The sequence below is a fragment of the Delphinapterus leucas genome, chromosome 8, assembly GCF_059928025.1.
Source record: "Delphinapterus leucas isolate spDelLeu-1000000601 "Yukka" chromosome 8, BTC_Dleu_Yukka2, whole genome shotgun sequence".
Classification (NCBI taxonomy): Eukaryota; Metazoa; Chordata; class Mammalia; order Artiodactyla; family Monodontidae; genus Delphinapterus; species Delphinapterus leucas.
The window spans coordinates 111,835,153-111,850,164 of NC_143136.1; positions in this window are offsets into that span (position 1 = coordinate 111,835,153).

A 15,012-nucleotide genomic window follows, 5' to 3' on the forward strand; every position below is an offset into this window, starting at 1 on the left:
TAGTACCATTTAAAAAATCCCCACCCGCCGTCTTCTGCAAGGGCTCCAAGAGGATGACTGCTTAACTATTTTATATCTACCAATGAGTACTATGGAAGCACCAAAATAAGTAGAAATATCTTGCCTGTCTTCATATCACACATAATCATAATATGGTTTTCAGTTCCTTTGGCTCTGTAACATCAAGTGGCAGCAGCTGTAGTATATGTTTCTCCATTAGAAATGACTGAAAGAGGGCTTCCCTGGTGGTGCAGTGGTTGAGAGTCCGCCTGCCGATGCAGGGGACACGGGTTCGTGCCCCGGTCCGGGAAGATCCCACATGCCGCAGAGCGGCTGGGCCCGTGAGCCATGGCTGCTGAGCCTGCGCGTCCGGAGCCTGTGCTCCGCAACGGGAGAGGCCACAACAGTGAGAGGCCCGCGTACTGCAAAAAAAAAGAAATGACTGAAAGAGAAAAAAAAAAGGCATTAGTAAAATGGAAGCAGCCAATGGGAGTAAGTTCCAAAACGAGTGCTCGCCTCTTCAGAACTGAAGTGGGCAGGCATGAAGGACAGCAAGAATGGGTAGGAGAAGAGGCTCCTGAGGGTGCAGGGCTGTGAATGCAGAGTTTGCATACCTGTGCTAGAAGGCCCAAACCTCAACCTTCTACAAGAGCGTCACTGCCCAAACCAAATTAAGTTCTCAGTGAAAGAGGCCAGTACTATTATAAGGAGTTATGATTATCCCTATGGTTCAGATGAGGAAACTGAGGGTTAGAATGGCTAACAACTCACTTGTTGTAGGTTCTGTGGCTGCTATGTGTCAGGTCTTACTAATTCTAAAGCCTCTGATCTCAGTTACTGTTCTCTGTGGCCAGGGGATGTTTTTGTGAGGGTGGAAGGATGCAAAGAGGACTTGGAACAGCACATCATATTCAATGGCCTACCTAGGTGGGAAGCTCAAGGTCCTGGGGGCTGGATCTTCACTTGGCAGTGCCTCAGTCTCAGCATGGGGTTGGTGGGAGCTTCAGGTTGTCTCTGAAGAGAAGGAAGCAGCTTCTCCAGTGATGCAGCTATCCTTGGACCATGGGGGGAGGAGAAAGCCTGTAGTCCTGGGGAACATCAGGCCTGTGGGATCACCACCACCTCTCTATGCTCCTCTTCCCAATGCTCCAATGAGCCCTCTTAAATCTTTCTTTCCCTGCAATTGAAATTCTCCTCGTCCTCAACTTCCTTCCCAATTTCCTAAAGTCCTGCTCTACCTCCTGGTTTTCCCTGAGGGTATTGTTCCCTTGAAGCCCTCTGGAACAAGTCCTGATAATTTTTCTGCGTATTCCCAAGTTCCATGAGCCCAGCAGGGCTGTTGTCTTTCTTTCCTTCCCACTTTTTACTTTCAAGCCATCATTTACCTTGCATTAAGCAATAGCCTCCCTCCTTTGAGGTTCATACTATTCAGCTCTACCTACCCTCCTGTGGGCTGCTGTCTGCCTCCTTGAGTCAAAAATGATGAGGCGACATAGGGGTCAGTTATGGATAAGACAATGTACTGATAATGGAAACACAAAGAGTCAAAGTAGAGCCTATCTCCAAACATAATATTGCTGAAGCCAATGTAGTCATGAAAAAGAGTTATCATATGGAAAAGTTCCCATAGGATCATCATGATTTGTCATTAAAATTTTAATATATTATCTATATTTTTTAAATCTTAGAATATAGATGCTCATAACTTTACCAAAATATGAAATATGTTAGGCATTGAGGCTAAGAGATTAAATTTATCCAAGAACATTATCACCCAGAATTCATTGAACAGAGACATCGTAGAAAACTACTTAAAGGGACTGACGCTGACTGATTTCTGAGGGGTCTTCTAATTCTAATGAGGCCCTCAGGGAGCAGAGCTGGGTATCCTTCCTCACTGTCCACACCCAGGGCACAGAGCCGCTCAGCAGGATTCTAGTCTACTCAGAAATCTTTCTACTTTGTGATGTTTGATGCTATTATAACAAGGAGAAAACTAGTAGTTTACTAGTATTCACAAGCCAAATAAAATTTGAATTACTTTTTGTTATATTTTCCTGCCAAATTGCTGGTTCTTTGACTACGACAACCCCATCAAGACTGGGTTGTGTGAACTCCCTGGTTTATATGTGTTGCATTTTAACACTGGCTTATCATGTGAGAATGTGGATCTAAGATATGGTGTCCAAGTGTATCTTAGATTAAAATAATCACCATAGGCCCAATCTAAAAATGCATCTTTATTGCCAGATTGTTGGATTTATAGAGCTCTGGAGTCAAGTGCACCAGACACAAAGCATCATGGATTGGGACAACCACCAGAAAGACAAAGGAATTTTGTAGAGATCTCAAGATTGGAATCACAATTTTAAGACATATACATGGTTTGAGAATATCAGCCTTATGTAACATTAGGTGAGTTCATAAAATTGAGAAGGTCTAAAAGTAGAGTGACCACCCATCCTGGTTTGCCTAATGCTGATGGGTTCCCTGGGATGCAGGAAATTCGATGCTAACTGAGAAAGGGCCAGGCATTGATAATAGAAACACAAAATATACTCTGAAATATGAGTGGTTACCCTATCTAAAAGATGCCCTCATGAATTACCAATTAGAAGTTGACTTCTAACCTAATCTCAAAGGACACATAGTTTCATAAGAAATTAAGATTTTTTTTTTCTAGAATGGGAAAGGAGGTTGGTAGCAGATATGCCAAGAAGAGCTCACAACTTTTCCAGTGCTTTATAAGTTGAAACAAGCTCTCTGGGAACTTGGTTGTTGCTGTGAAATTCACAATGAAACAGGCTTTGAAGTCACTGCTGTAATACTGAATAAACTTGAAGGACTTCCCTGGTGGTCCATTGGTACATTGGTAAAGAATCCACCTTCCGATGCAGGGGACACGGGTTCGATCCCTGGTCAGGGAACTAAGTTTCCACATGCCGCGGGGCAACTAAGCCCATGCACCACAACTACTGAGCTTGTGCCTCAACTAGAGAGCCTGACTGCCGCAAACTACAGAGCCCATGCACCCTGGAGCCTGTGCACCACAACTAGAGAGAGAAAACCTGCACGCCACACTAGAGAGAAGCCCGCACACCACAAGGAAGAGCCCGTGTGATGCAAATAAGATCTGATGCAGCCAAAAAAAAAGAGAATAAACTTGAGAAATCCCTGAGATGGATTGTGGTAGCTAGTCTCCAAATATGTCTCCCTGCCCGGTCAGTCCACACAACTCTGAGAAATAATAACAGAGTATAATTTTAAGCCAGTAAAAATTTTAAATTGTGGTAAAATATGCATAACATAAAATGTACTATCCTAACCATTTTAAAGTGTACAGTTCAGTGGCATTAAGTACATTCATAATGTTGTGCAGCCATCACCACCATCCATCTCCAGAACTCTTTCACCTTGCAAAGCTGAAACTTTAGACCCATTAAGCAATAATTTCCCATCCTTCCTCCCGCAAGGCTCTGGCAATCACTATTCTCCTTTCTGTTTGTATGAATTTGACTCTTCTAGGTACCTTATATAACTGGAATCACTGTATTTGTCCTTTTTTTTTTTGCGGTACGCGGGCCTCTCACCGCTGTGACCTCTCCCGCTGCGGAGCACAGGCTCCGGACGCGCAGGCTCAGCGGCCGTGGCTCACGGGCCCAGCCGCTCCGCGGCACATGGGATCCTCCCGGACTGGGGCACGAACCCGTGTCCCCTGCATCGGACTCTCAACCACTGTGCCACCAGGGAAGCCCTGTATTTGTTCTTTTGTGACTGGCTTATTTCACTTAGCATAATGTCCTCAAGGTTCATCCATGTTGTAGCATGTGTAGAATTTCCTTCCTTGTAAAGGCTCCATTTTATGGATATACCACATTTTGTTTATCCATCCATTGGCCGATTGACACTTGGGTTGCTTCTAATTTTTGGCTATTGTGAATCATGCAGCTATGAATATGGGTACAGAAATATGTATTTGACACTCTATTTTCAATTCAAGCCACCAAATTTGGAGGTGGTTTGTTACATAACAATAGACAAACAGCATGCTGAGTCATGATTAGATCACACCATTGAAATGGTACAAGGATGATGATGGTTGAAGGAGAGAAATGTGTTTCTGTGTGAGTGGATGGAGGTCAGCCTGAAAACTGTGTGCTGACTTAGTGTCCCTAGGACCTCTGCTTTGGAACCCCTCACTTCCCTGGCTGCCCTGGAGAGAGGGTAAAGCGGGCTGCAAAGTAGCAGCATTTATATACTGGATTGATAGCTGTGTGTCAACAGTATGGAAAGACTACTCCATGTTTGTACTCAGATTGGACAGTCTGCTAAGGTGCTTCCTCCACCAGGATGGTGCTAGAGCCCAGCTTGGAAAACAAAATAAACAAATTATGACTGATTGGGTCAGTCAGTGCAGGAGAGGTGAGAACAAAGAATGTTGAATCAATCTTGGATTCCATCACAAGCCGGAGTGGCTAAAATCTCGCTCTTGTCCAGGTTAATCAGGGCTGAGGAAGCAAAAGAAGAAACCATAGGATTTCCCTGGAACAAGTTCAACAAATGAAGGTCAGATCTAGGTACCTAGGTGCACTTGGGGATCCTGATGTGATGCAGGTGAGCCTCACCTTCTTGAAGGTGGACCCCTGACACTGATAATAAAGATAAGTGGTTTTCCAACTGTTAAAAAATACAGTGTATTAGTAGAAAATTTGAGGTTCTTAGTAAGGGCAACAGATCAGGAGACAATTAGCATTGAAAAGATACTTGTTACTCACAGTTCCCAAAAGGAGGGGGCACACCCTGCCACAGGGAGTCACAAGGGGAAGCACCAGCTTCAAGAGGCAGAGGGAGTGAGGAGAAAACATTTATTGTGGTTTCCATGGCAAGTAATGGGCAAGGCAGGGGAAGCAGGGTTAAGATTGACTACTTTGAATAATTTCAGCGGGCTCTGGGCCATAGAGGCTGTCCCTAGTTGTCTGGTACCTGGACCTGGGGTGATTAGGACAGGTGGATATTGGTATTGACCCAGATAAAGTAGATGGGCAGTGGTGAGTTGGTTGGTTTGCAAATGAAAGGTACACTTGCAGAGAAGTCATTTACTATCTCTAGGAATTAGCGAGCCCTGAGAGAGGCCATCCCTCCAGAGTCAGCAAGGCCCCAGATGTCAAAGCATCAGAAAACAGAAAATAAAAAACATGTTTAATACATGCTACAACATAGATGAAACTTAAAAACATTATGCTTAATTCATTTTGATATGAAATTCACAGTGAAGCAGGCTTTGAAATCACTGCCGTTAATAGTGAAGAAATCCGAGAAATTCCTGAGATGGATTCTTGAGCAAACACACAAAAGGCTACGTATTGTACGATTTCCTTTTTGTGAAATGTCCATAACAGGGGACTTTATAGAGCCATAAAGTAGATTAGTGGTTGACAGAGGGAAGGGGGAGGGGGAATGGGGACTGCTGATGGGTACAGAGCTTCTCTTTTGCAGCGATGAAAACGCTCTGGAATTAGATAAGAATGATGGCTGCACAACATGGTGAAAATACTAAAAAAACACTGAATTGGCCACTTTAAAAGGATATATTGTGGTATGTAGACTATATTTCAATTAAAATAATGTGAAAAGAGAGAGGTGCTCCTACGGCTGCTGGAAACTGGAATAAAGGTAGTAATGGCGATGGAGCAGGTTCTAGAACTTTTGAAACAGTGGAATAGAATTTGGTGACAGGTTGGGTATGGGGCAGGAGAGACAGGAGTGGAGGCTGGTTCTCAGGATCCCAGAAGTGGTAGCCTGTGTGGATGGGAGTGGCATTGGGCCAGGCGGGTGAGGAGCAGATTTAGTGGGCACTTCAGGAGGGGGCGCTGCATGTGCAGGGAAGACTCACGGATGCACTGCTTTGAGGTGGAACTTTGATGTGGCGGTGGCCAGTGGACAGAGGCAGCAGTCTGCCTGAAATGTAGATCTGGGTGCTGTTAGCAAGTGAGTGGAACCCAAGCCAGAGAGTCAGGGACATCTCCCAGGCCACCATCCTGTTTGTTCCTTTGTGTCTTAGGCATGTAGCCCCCTCCATCCTGAGCACCTTTCTCACCTTCTTTACTCCAATGCTGTATAATTCTAGCAAGCATGCCTTAAACCACTCTCCCGCCACGCCTCCCCCTCCCAGGCTGGGTCCTGTGCTTATCTTTATCTTTGCTGTGACTACTTGGTATTGAAAGTGAGTATTTTTTGGTCTGTATCCCCCACCAGGACAGGGATCCTTTTTTTTTTTTAATTTTTGTATCCAGAACCAAGTGTCTCTGACTCCCAGGCTAGAGGTCTCACCCACCATCCTACACTACTCATTTGCCCATGCCAGAAACCTCAGGGTCGTCCTCAGTGCCTCCCTCTCACCACTTTTGCCCAACCCAATGCCAGAACCTGAAGATTTGAGTGGCTCTCATATTAGCTCCTGTTCAAACCTCTGCCCTGACTTACTTCATTAACTCCCATCCTCACCTGGATGCAACCATCTCCTAACCAGTCTTTCTCTTGTCAAGTCAGTCTTACATTTAGAAAAAGTGATTTTTCTACAACACAGATCATGTCACTCCCATGCTAAAAGCTTTCAGTGACAATCCCCAGCTTTCAAGATAGGAGCAAGCCTTTTCACTGAGCAACAGGCCTCTGTTTCTCTAGCATTATTTTTTTTTAACACCTTTATTGGAGTATAATTGCTTTACAATGGTGTGTTAGTTTCTGCTGTATAACAAAGTGAAACAGCTTTACATATACATATATCCCCATATCTCCTCCCTCTTGCATCTCCCTCCCACCCTCCCTATCCCACCGCTCTATGTGGTCACAAAGCACGGAGCTGATCTCCCTGTGCGATGCAGCTGCCTTCCACTAGCTATTTTACATTTGGTAGTGTATAGATGTCCATGCCACTCTCTCACTTCATCCCAGCTTACCCTTCCCCCCTCCCCGTGCCCTCAAGTCCATTCTCAACATCTGTGTCTTTATTCCTGTCCTGCCCCTAGGTTTGTCAGAACCATTTGTAGATTCCATATGTATGTGTTAGCATCCGGTATTTGTTTTTCTCTTTCTGACTTACTTCACTCTGTATGACAGACTCTAGGTCCATCTACCTCACTACAAATAACTCAATTTCATTTCTTTTTATGGCTGAGCAATAGTCCATTGTATATATGTGCCACATCTTCTTTATCCATTCATCTGTCGATGGACACTTAGGTTGCTTCCATGTCCTAGCTACTGTAAATAGTGCTGCAGTGAACATTGTGGTACATGACTCTTTCTGAATTATGGTTTTTTCAGGGTATATGCCCAATAGTGGGATTGCTGGGTCGTATGGTAGTTCTATTTTTAGTTTTTTAAGGAACCTCCATACTGTTCTTCATAGTGGCTGTATCAATTTACATTCCCACCAACAGTGCAAGACGGTTCCCTTTTCTCCACACCCTTTCCAGCATTTATTTTTTTAAAAATTATTTTATTTCATTTATTTTTGGCTGCATTTAGGTCTTCGTTGCCGCGCACGGGCTTTCTCTAGTTGTGGCGAGCGGGGGCTACTCTTCGTTGTGGTGCACGGGCTTCTCATTGCAGTGGCTTCTCTTGTTGTGGAGCACGGGCTCCAGGTGCATGGGCTTCAGTAGTTGTGGCACATGGGCTCAGTAGTTGTGGCACACGGGATTAGTTGCTCCATGGCATGTGGGATCTTCTCAGGCCAGGGCTTGAACCCGTGTCCCCTGCATTGGCAGGTGGATTCTTAACCACTGCGCCACCAGGGAAGTCCCTCCAGCATTTATTGTTTGTAGATTTTTTGATGATGGCCATTCTGACTGGTGTGAGGTGATACCGCATTGTAGTTTTGATTTGCATTTCTCTAATGATTAGTGATGTTGAGCATCCTTTCATGTATTTGTTGGCAATCTGTATATCTTCTTTGGAGAAATGTCTATTTAGGTCTTCTGCCCATTTTTGGATTGGGTTATTTGCTTTTTGACATTGAGCTGCATGAGCTGGTTGTAAATTTTAGAGATTAATCTTTGTCAGTTGCTTCATTAATGTAGGTATTAATCCCTATAAACTTCCCTCTTAGAACTGCTTTTATGGCATTCTATAGGTTGTGATATTTTTTGTTTCTATTTTTCATTTTTTCACGATATTTGACTTTTCCCTTGGATTTGTTCTTTGACGCATTCAGGGGTGTGTTGTTTAATTTCCAAGTATTTCAGAACTTTCCATCTTTTGTTCTGTTATTGATTTCTAGTTTTATGCCATTGTGGTTGGAAAAGATACATTGTATGATTTCAATCTTCTTAAATTTTCTGAGACTTCTTTTGTGACCTATCACATGACCTATCATAAAGAAGGCTCCATGTGCGTTAAGAAGAATGTGTATTCTGGTGCTGTTGGATGGAATGTTCTGTACATGTCTGTTAGGTCCATTTGGTATAAAGTATAGATCACATTCAATGTTTACTTATTGATTTTCTGTCTGGATGACCTATCCATTGTTAAAAGTGAGGAATTGAAATCCCCTACTGTTGTTGTCTATTTCTCCCTTCAGCTCTGTTAGTATTTGTTTAATGTATTTGGGTGCTCTGATGTTGGGTGCACATATATTTACGAATGTTTTATATATATAATGATAAAGAGGTCAGTTCATCAAGAATTTGTCTTTCTCTTGTTACTGTTTTTAGTTTAAGATCTATTTTTGTATACATGTAGCTACTTCTTCTCTCTTTTGTTTACCATTTGCATGGAATATCTTTTTTTCATCTCTTTAAGTTCTCTTCATCTCTGATAAATTACAATTTCTTTGGTCTCGGTGCTTTTAAGATTCTCTCTTTGTCTTTGTTTTTTGAGTTATATTATAATGTGTCACTGAGAGGAACTCTTTAAGTTGATTTTGTTTGGTGACCTGTGAGCTTCATGAGCTTGGTTATCCAAATCTCTCCCCAGATTTGTGACATTCTCAGCTATTATTTCTTTAAATAAACTTTCTGTCTCCTTTTCCCTCTCCTCTCCCCTTGGAACTCTGATAATTTGCAAATTGGCTCTATTGATGTCATTCCGTAGATCAAATAGGCTTTCCTCACTCGTTTTCAGTCTTTTTTTCTTATTTCTCCTCTGACTGGATAATTCCAAAGTTCTAGTCTTCTATCTCACAGATTCTATCTTCTGCTTGATTCATTCTGATGTTAATGCTCTCTATGGCATTTTTCATGTCATTCATTTTATTCTTCAGGTCCAGAATTTGTGTTTTTTTATGATTTCTATCTCTTTGTTAAACTTCTCATTTTGTTAATGTATTATTTTCCCTCTTTTGTTGAATTGTCTTCTGTGTTTTCTTGTAGCTCACTGAATTTCCTTAAAATAACTATTTTGAAATTGTATTTGGTAAATTGCAGATCTCCATGTCTTTGGTGCTGGTTACTGGAAGATTATTGTGTTCCTTTGGTGGTGTCATGTTTCTTTGTTTTTTTTAAATAAATTTATTTATTTATTTATGGCTGCATTGGGTCTTTGCAGCTGCATGCAGTCTTTCTCTAGTTGTGGTGAGCAGGAGCTACTCTTTGTTGTGGTGCTCAGGCTTCTCATTGTGGTGGTTTCTCTTGTTGTGGTGCACAGGTTCTACATGCGTGGTCTTCAGTAGTTGTGGCACATGGGCTCAGTAATTGTGGCTCGCAGGCTCTAGAGCGCAGGCTCAGTAGTTGTGGCGCTTGGGCTTAGTTGCTCTGTGGCATGTGGGATCTTCCCAGACCAGGGCTTGACCCGTGTCTCCTGCAGCGGCAGGTGGATTCTTAAACACTGCGCCACCAGGGAAGTCCTGGTGTCATGTTTCTTTGATCTTTCATGTTCCTTGAAGTTTTTCATTGCTGTCTTTGCATTTGAAATAGCAGTCACCTCCTTCAGTCTTTACTGCCTTCAGGAGAGAAATACCTTCTATCAGTGCTGCTAGTGATTCTGAGGCTTTCTCCAGCCTTTTGTGGTTACACCTTCACCACCCCTCTTTTTCCCTCTTGGTGGTAGGGGGAGTGTAAAATTCTTAAGATTGTATGCCTGCCCTCAATCCTGCAATGCACCAGCCTGGATTTTGACAGTCTTTGTTTTCCATAAGGTGGCACTAAAACTCAAGTCTGTGGTCTCTTCCTGGCCCGATCTGGTTCCATTATCTGTGCATGCCCACCAGCTGTCTGCCAAATCTCACTCTTGCTGCTGCTGTCTGGAGTGTGCCTGTGTTGGGAGCTAGCTCCAGGGGCGGAGGGGTGAAGGTAGGGGAAAAGTGAGGCATACTGAGTGCTGGGATGCCTGTGGGCCATTCAGGGTATCTTCAGGCAAGGTGCTCCCAGAAGCTTGTGGGCAGGCTTCTTGATAGAACTTGTGATGCAGTTAGTAGGATCGGTGGCCCTTTAATTCTCTCAGAGAGTGCCATCTGCCACTCTCCTAGTCTTTTCCCACCATCCATTCTTGCGGCTCATGACTCTATTCCTCTCCATTGCACCCAAACTCATATGTTTTTGTTTTTGTTCCAGTGGTGTGCTGGAACTTCTCTTCTGGAAACCTGGATTTCCACAAAAGCTCTCTCATTCTTGGGTCATTGTCTAAAATATTGTTTTCCAGAGGGTACTGGACCATGGCCAAGAGGGGTTAGAGCTGATCCACGGGCTAGGACCACAGGTAGGACCGAGGTCTGTATGCCTATTACCCGATTCATGGGTGGGTGAGATTCTTCCCAGGTCTCTTGATATATGGTGCTGAATTCCACAGCTCCCTCAAAGGCACTTGCATCCATGGACAGATGCCAAATAATTCTTGTTGAGAGGGGCACAAAAATGAGACATTTTATTCTGCCATGATGCTGACATCACTCCACAGTAGAAATTTCTCAAGGTGCATATGGGTTAAAATGTACCATAGATGATTATACTAGAGTGACTGATCATTCCAGTTTGCTTGGGACTTTCCCAGTTTTACTATTAAAATGAAAACTTTTAAATATTTTTATGTTATTTGATTTTTATTCATCTTGAATGGCTCGTAGTTTTAAATGGTAGTTTTCAACCGTACAGAAGGAAAATGTACCAGAATTAATAAGCTAACTTTTTAAAGTGCAGAAGACCCCACTCCCCACCCCACCCGGGTAATCCAATGTTTAGATCTACATGTGTGAAAAGGCTCCCTGTGGTTGTGCATACATTATTCATCCTCCAGCTCTGATCCCGCCCCCTTCCAACTCATACACATACACTCATGTACATTGGAGGTTACTAATAGTTTTGTGAAGGGATAAACTAACTTAAAAAAGTAAATTTGAGGCCCAAAGTGTTCAGTCCGTAACTATTATCACAATCATTACTATTTTAGTGATTATCTCAATTGGTTTTATTACCTTAATGGGATGGAGTTTTGCTCTGAGAGGTCTAAGAGAAGTAAATTATCTTTTCCTTTCTGGTTTCAGATTATTACCATTACTGTCCAGTTCTTAGGGGAGAAAAAGGAAAGAATTGTTGAAGTTGTGTTATGCAATTTATCTCCTCCTTCTGTAGTATCCTGTTTTTTAAAAAAATCAGGAGGGTTTTTTAACTGTAAAAAACTTTTATACATACCATAACTGAAAGATTTGTGTCTACTTTAATCTGAACTACATTGATTTTATTTCCATTAGAAAGTAGTTTTGTAAATTAAGGGAAAAGCATTAGTAAAGTGTATATGCATTGAAAGCCTTTTAGTCTCTAAGGCAATCATTCAGTTGGTCACATCGTGTATTTTGAGACCATTTATTGAAATTCCAGAAACAATAAAAAATATCCAGAAAGTAATTCAAATATTGAGGTTTTCATCGTTTTAGACTTTCTTCCAAAGTAGAGGCTAGGCTCATGGTTCTCTACTCTGGCTGCAATTTAAAGTACTCAGGATAAATATTTAAATATGCTGCTATCCAGCCACAGTGCTGGAGACTGCTCTAATTGTAATGTGATGTGATGTGATTTGATGGTATATGATGGGATGGGATGGAGTCTTATATTAAGCTTTATTTGTTTGTCTGTTTTTGTTAGTTTCCCCTGGGTGATTCTAATGGGAAGACAGGGATGAGAACCACTAAACTCGGAGCGAGAGGATAAGAAAAGTGTAGCCGATCTCAACTTTTAAAACTATGTTTGTTATCTCTACTTTGTCCCTTCTGTCTCCAAAACATAAACACACAGACACAAACCTCTCCTATCCTCACCAAGAATCCTTCCTCTAGACTTCATTATATTTGAATGGCTGTATTCCAATCAGCAATGCTAGATTCTAATGGGTTTTCCTCTCTTGTCTCTCCCATCCATCTCTTGCTAGACTTTTCCCACTGAACCCCCCTCACAAATGTTTACCAGAGCACAGGGGCTGTGGCCACTCTTTTCAGGATTTCACACAGTGTCTAACAAAGGGACCTGCCCAGACGAAATCATAAATATTTGTTGCACTGAATTATTGAACTGTCTATTTGCAGGGTCTTGCTAGTTGTTTTTTCTCTGTGATGGGATGGCAGAGTTATGTTCTTATTTTCTGGTTCACTCTTACCACATCCCTTAGTTTCAGGCACAGAGATGCTATGATCCCTCTTGCATACATACAGATATATATTCTCTTCCCTGTTTATGTTTTCTCTCTGTCTTTCAGCAGTAGAAAATAAATGTCTCTTTTCAAACCAATGCATGAGAAGAATATCATGGGATAAAAGAATGCATTATCCACAAATCCTTGATCATACCCTGCCTGATTTGTATCCTGTGTCTGCATCTCACCTTTTGACCCTCTCTCCATCGTTCACTATCCTCTGATCATGCCAACTTTCTTGCAGCTTCTTGAACACACCAAGTTCTTTCCTATCTCTGGTACTATCCTCTCTGCTTAGAATATTCTTTTTCCTGCTCATCACCTGCACATCCGCAGGTGTTATCATTCCCTCAAAGAGAACTTCTACACACCCCTTATGCGGAAAGGAGGCTAATTTAAATGGAGAAGTCAGGATGGCCTCTGTGACCTTTTAGCTGGTAGCTGTGCAGGTCCTCCCTCCACCTCAGTGCCTGACACAGTTTAGGTGCTCGACTGATGTTAGTTTAATGGATAAAAGACATGGACATTCTGTTGGAAAATTAGTCCCTATAGACATAGAGGAAAACCTGAACTCAGTGAAAATGTAGAGGAAAACCTGAACTCAGTGAAAATGTAGAGGAAAACCTGAACTCAGTGAAAATGTAGAGGAAAACCTGAACTCAGTGAAAATGTGAGTGTTGATTTTCTCTCTTTTTTTTTTTTTTACGGTACGCGGGCCTCTCACTGTTGTGGCCTCTCTCGTTGCGGAGCACAGGCTCCAGACGCGCAAGCTCAGTGGCCATGACTCACGGGGCCAGCTGTTCCGCGGCATGTGGGGTCTTCCTGGACCGGGGTACGAACCCGTGTCGCCTAGCATCGGCAGGCGGACTCTCAACCACTGCGCCACCAGGGAAGCTCTAAGTGTTGACTTTTTAAGCCTTATCTTTAGTGTTCTAAAAGAGATCAAATGTAAGGGACTCAGCTATCCTTCAATCTAATTTTCAGATATATCAGTAAGCAAAGGGGAAAAAACAAAGTAAAGGCTATCAATATTTTGGATTGAAGGAAGGTCAATATTTTGGATGTAAAACAGAAGTTGGTGAACAATTTATGCTATGTTATTTCTTTTCTTTGCAACTTCATTACTTTATTATTGTTATTTCTTAATAGTAATTAAAAATGCCCTGTTAGAAACACTGACTGACCAAATGAGAAACTGAAATTTCATAAACTTATTATAAAGACTTGGGTTACCTGGAAATAAAAACACTTAGAAGGGAATTGTAATGTTAAAACATTACCTATTTAATGATCACTATGAATTAGTTAATTAATAATTAAGTTGGTTTGGCTACCACCTATATGTATTTATTGAATTTTAATAAGTATTGTTTACAGTTTAAAATTGCTTATGAAATTCCAAAGATGAGTTATATAATTTTAGTGAACTACTAACATGGAATATAAAAGTGTATATTGGAAAAGAAGTTGGAAGAATAAAATATATAATTAAAGTTTGCTGATAGAACATCTACACAAAAAATCAATATGTACATAGAAGGTTTCTGAATGACACTATTAATCTTGACACAATTGACTTTTATCGGCTATTCCACCTAACTACTGTAGAAAAAAATAACATTTTTTCATAGTAAACATGGAAAATTCACTGAGATATTCTGGGTCAATGTATACCAATATATTAAAATATTACAAATTATGTTCTCTGACCACACTGGAATTAAATTAGAAAACAGTAATAATAAGATGTCTAGAAAAGCCCTAAATATTTGGAAATTGAACAATACACTTTATAAAACTCCATGCTTTAGAGAAGAAATAACAAAGAAATTATATAATATTTCAAATAATGATAATAAAAAGGTAACATCAAATTTGGTAAGATGTAGCTACAGTGGTGCTTAGAGGGAAATGTGTAGCTTTAAATACTTACATTAGAAAAAGAAAAAAGATAAGTTTAAAACCAGTTATCCAAGTTTCCTCTTAAGAAGCTAGAAAAAAAAAAAGAGCAAATCAAACCCAAGTAAGTGAAGTAAATAAAAAGAGCAGAAATTAGTTAAATAGAAAATGAATAACCATAGAGAAAATTAACAAAGCCCAAACTTGATTTATAAAATCAATAAACCCCTAGGAATAATGATCTGAAAAAAGAATGGTTGGTGTGTAGTGGTCACCTGCTGGAGTGCCCATGTACCAACTCCTTGGTCTCTAAGAACTTTCTCATTCTGACAGACCTTCCTGTTTTTGTAAATAGGTTAAACCAGTTGAACTAGTGATTTTAAGGAAACTATTTCCCCTTGTGTTTTCATATTCACTTGGAACCCAGGATAGTGACAAGGAACCAGAATGTAGACCAGAAAAAAAAGGAGTGTTATGTACTAAGGAACTGTACTT